Here is a 5,000-nt window from a genome sequence, read left to right as displayed (position 1 = left end):
CCGAAGCGAACTCTCCCAGCACAGCGCACGCGCCAACACGTCCGCACAGCTGCGATACAAACCACCTGCGAGAACCGCAGAGGCGACCGAGCAGCAGACGGCGTCGCGGCGCCGAGCGCCGGGCGGCGGCGCATCCTCAGCGCACACAGTCCTCAATCGGACCAGCACACTGCAGATGTCCACCGCGCTTCGCACCGGGCCCGCGAGGACCTACTTTGGCCGCACGGCGCCGCGTGCAGGGTGCGCCGGCGCGCAGCTGCGCCGCCTGCCGCCTCCGTCGGCCGGCGCGCCTGCCACTGGCCGCCCCCACCAGCCGGCTGTAGCGCGTGCGCCCACGCACCGCGCGGCCAGCACGCCGGGAGGCCCCCCCTCACCGGCCGGGGACGGTCCCACCCAGCCACCGCCGCGTATCGCTTCACACCCACATGCCATTCACGTTCGTGGGCATGGTGGGTATCGCTGAAACAACCGGTTGGTAGCTCAACCGATCGTCGCCATCACTGATTCACCTCTAGCGAGAACAACCGCACCACAACCGTTTACCAGTTGTTCATTTGCGTAACGTCACCAGCAAACGTAGACGTCCATCGCCATTTGCAAATTCAACGATTGTTGCATGCCTGTGTCAGGTGTCACGACACACTATGTCTGCCCACATACACGCAACAACATGTGCACGCTTCGCGAACACGTGGAAGGTGGCCCCCGTACGTATGCGATGTCCATTGCGCGAACGACTGTCAACCGGCCTCTGTCGCATGTCGCAGATGTGGAACGCAGTGCACCATGCTATCACGGTGTGTGAGAAGAGACGACTACGTCTGACAACACGCGCCACTACATCAACAGACGGCTCATGCTGATCGCCATCCACGGCATACCATACTGCAATCCAGCTCTTATAGGGAGACGACACGTAGCTGAGTGCACAATATTTGGACCGTATGGTTCGCCGTTGTTGGCGCAGTCGTGGTACGGTCACACATGTACCACGATGTATCATTCAGTACATGAGGACCAATGTGCAGTACAGTGTGTGATTTGGACGTACAACATCAGCGGACAGTTGACACACGCCGTACCACAACGTAGGCTGTGCTTCGCCATGCAAATGCCAATGAACAACTGCGAAGGGCATTGAGCATGTACGTCCTGCTGCCATCCGCATTACAGTGTATAGCTGCAAGGTGTTTAACATGAAGCGATACTCTGGGGACCAGGCAGTGCGAGTAGCAAACTATATTGCGGGGGTTGCAGTTAGGCAACACCACACTAATTTAACGCGTCGTATGACAATTACAGAGCAGGTTAAGGCCCAACGTGTGTTGGGTTAAGGCCCAACGTGTGTTGGGTTAAGGCCCAACGTGTGTTGGGTTAAGGCCCAACGTGTGTTGGGTTAAGGCCCAACGTGTGTTGGGTTAAGGCCCAACGTGTGTTGGGTTAAGGCCCAACGTGTGTTGGGTTAAGGCCCAACGTGTGTTGGGTTAAGGCCCAACGTGTGTTGGGTTAAGGCCCAACGTGTGTTGGGTTAAGGCCCAACGTGTGTTGGGTTAAGGCCCAACGTGTGTTGGGTTAAGGCCCAACGTGTGTTGGGTTAAGGCCCAACGTGTGTTGGGTTAAGGCCCAACGTGTGTTGGGTTAAGGCCCAACGTGTGTTGGGTTAAGGCCCAACGTGTGTTGGGTTAAGGCCCAACGTGTGTTGGGTTAAGGCCCAACGTGTGTTGGGTTAAGGCGCAACGTGGGTTACGTTAAGGCGCAACGTGGGTTACGTTAAGGCGCAACGTGGGTTACGTTAAGGCGCAACGTGGGTTACGTTAAGGCGCAACGTGGGTTACGTTAAGGCGCAACGTGGGTTACGTTAAGGCGCAACGTGGGTTACGTTAAGGCGCAACGTGGGTTACGTTAAGGCCCAATATAGGTTAGGTTAAGGCCCAATATAGGTTAGGTTAAGGCCCAATATAGGTTAGGTTAAGGCCCAATATAGGTTAGGTTAAGGCCCAATATAGGTTAGGTTAAGGTACAATATAGGTTAGGTTAAGGTACAATATAGGTTAGGTTAAGGTACAATATAGGTTAGGTTAAGGTACAATATGGGTTAGGTTAAGGTACAATATGGGTTAGGTTAAGGCGCAATATGGGTTAGGTTAAGGCGCAATATGGGTTAGGTTAAGGCGCAATATGGGTTAGGTTAAGGCGCAATATGGGTTAGGTTAAGGCGCAATATGGGTTAGGTTAAGGCGCAATATGGGTTAGGTTAAGGCGCAATATGGGTTAGGTTAAGGCGCAATATGGGTTAGGTTAAGGCGCAATATGGGTTAGGTTAAGGTACAATATAGGTTAGGTTAAGGTACAATATAGGTTAGGTTAAGGTACAATATAGGTTAGGTTAAGGTACAATATGGGTTAGGTTAAGGTACAATATAGGTTAGGTTAAGGCACAATATGGGTTAGGTTAAGGCGCAATATGGGTTAGGGTAAGGCGCAATATGGGTTAGGTTAAGGCGCAATATGGGTTAGGTTAAGGCGCAACGTGGGTTACGTTAAGGCGCAACGTGGGTTACGTTAAGGCGCAACGTGGGTTACGTTAAGGCGCAACGTGGGTTACGTTAAGGCGCAACGTGGGTTACGTTAAGGCGCAACGTGGGTTACGTTAAGGCCCAATATAGGTTAGGTTAAGGCCCAATATAGGTTAGGTTAAGGCCCAATATAGGTTAGGTTAAGGCCCAATATAGGTTAGGTTAAGGCCCAATATAGGTTAGGTTAAGGTACAATATAGGTTAGGTTAAGGTACAATATAGGTTAGGTTAAGGTACAATATGGGTTAGGTTAAGGCGCAATATGGGTTAGGTTAAGGCGCAATATGGGTTAGGTTAAGGCGCAATATGGGTTAGGTTAAGGCGCAACGTGGGTTACGTTAAGGCGCAACGTGGGTTACGTTAAGGCGCAACGTGGGTTACGTTAAGGCGCAACGTGGGTTACGTTAAGGCGCAACGTGGGTTACGTTAAGGCCCAATATAGGTTAGGTTAAGGCCCAATATAGGTTAGGTTAAGGCCCAATATAGGTTAGGTTAAGGCCCAATATAGGTTAGGTTAAGGTACAATATGGGTTAGGTTAAGGTACAATATGGGTTAGGTTAAGGTACAATATAGGTTAGGTTAAGGCGCAACGTGGGTTACGTTAAGGCCCAATATAGGTTAGGTTAAGGCCCAATATAGGTTAGGTTAAGGCCCAATATAGGTTAGGTTAAGGCCCAATATAGGTTAGGTTAAGGCCCAATATAGGTTAGGTTAAGGTACAATATAGGTTAGGTTAAGGTACAATATAGGTTAGGTTAAGGTACAATATGGGTTAGGTTAAGGTACAATATGGGTTAGGTTAAGGTACAATATAGGTTAGGTTAAGGCACAATATGGGTTAGGTTAAGGCGCAATATGGGTTAGGTTAAGGCGCAATATGGGTTAGGTTAAGGCGCAATATGGGTTAGGTTAAGGCGCAATACGGGTTAGGTTAAGGCACAATACGGGTTAGGTTAAGGCACAATACGGGTTAGGTTAAGGCACAATACGGGTTAGGTTAAGGCACACATTGTTGTAAGGAAAGGTGTTTTCGGGGGGGGGGGGGGGCTGGTTTGTTGATTGTGATTATCGTAAGTAAATGACTGCGGCATCATCTGATTTGCCACGTCAGGGTGCACCTTTGGCTCATAACAGGCGGCGCTCTGATTCCATGCTTGTGGCAGACCTGTGTCTTTCATTCGTGCCATTGTTTGTGTGGTGTGACAGGAGGCAGTATTGTGATGTTGGGTGCACCCCTGTGTAGGACATGTGTGGGTGTTGGTGGCTTAGCTGAGCAATGGTGGTTGTCGGAAGGGTGGGATATTCTGTTTTCCGAGTGGACCTCCCGGTCTGGTTATGATAGTGTGGATTGTCTAATGTGGCAGAGAGGATGCACTGGGTGTTGTTCCATGCTGGTGCTTAGATATTGTCTGTGTGCCTGTTACAGGCAGAGAGTAGTGCGTGATAAGAGTGTCTGGCTGACGTGTGATTGTGAGCAGAGTCTTTCAGCATGTATACGGACAGTTGTATACATTATCTGTATTCTGATGGCTCTATCTATTACTAATCAGCGCCGTGTATACGTTTAATCCGGTTCCAGTCGAAACTATTGTATCTCTGTACATTAGTGACACGGCGAGCCCGCTATGTAGTTACTCGTCTCGGCAGCTTCCACCGGTGTATGGCAAATGATTATAAGGAATCAGTCTAGTCGTCAATACCGATAGTGTGACGTCACATGTCTGGGGTGGGGGACGCTGCGCCCTTCCGGTGGGTCATGGCCTAGGAAGACTCTTCCCACGCAGGGGGGCTTGGACTGTCATTGACTCTTCCGAGTAATATACTTGCCGTACGTTTTTGCGACTGCGAGTGCAACGCTCACCGGTACCGACATGGATGGAGCGCCTCCTAGCTGCCGCTGAGCATCTGCATTCGTACAGAGAGCAACGCGCTCGCGTCTGTAGCTCGTACGTGGTACAGCTCGCAGCTCATGTATAGGGACAGCGGGAATGTCGCATATTGGACATAACTCTTCATGAAACGCACGTTATAGGGGTGGATTGCACATTGCGAGTGCGAGCAAAGTCCGCCGTTCATCCGCTGGAGCTGCGAGTTGGGCGGTTGGGGTGGGGCACGAACAGGTGCAGGTGGAGTGATTGCCGGTCCACGACTTCGTGCGGCAGAGGCGCTGGCGTTGGGGTGCTGTTGTCGACAGAGGATGCAGGCTTTGTGGGTGGGGTCGAAAGAAGGGCACTGTGGGCCCATGGCTGTCTTAGTCGGCTTGGCGTCTCATAGATGACGGTATCGTCGTTGCAGGAGGTCATGTTGCGGGAGACCTACAGATGGCGGTATGTTTTGCGGTGCGCTCGACATGGCGGACGTAGTGTTGTCAGATTCGCATAGATGGAGGTATTGCATGTGGTTTCGCCGTATTTTCATAGATG

The sequence above is a fragment of the Schistocerca americana genome, unplaced genomic scaffold, assembly GCF_021461395.2.
Source record: "Schistocerca americana isolate TAMUIC-IGC-003095 unplaced genomic scaffold, iqSchAmer2.1 HiC_scaffold_502, whole genome shotgun sequence".
Classification (NCBI taxonomy): Eukaryota; Metazoa; Arthropoda; class Insecta; order Orthoptera; family Acrididae; genus Schistocerca; species Schistocerca americana.
The sequence above is the reverse complement of the archived record's forward strand: the minus strand, read 5'-3'. Positions refer to the sequence as shown.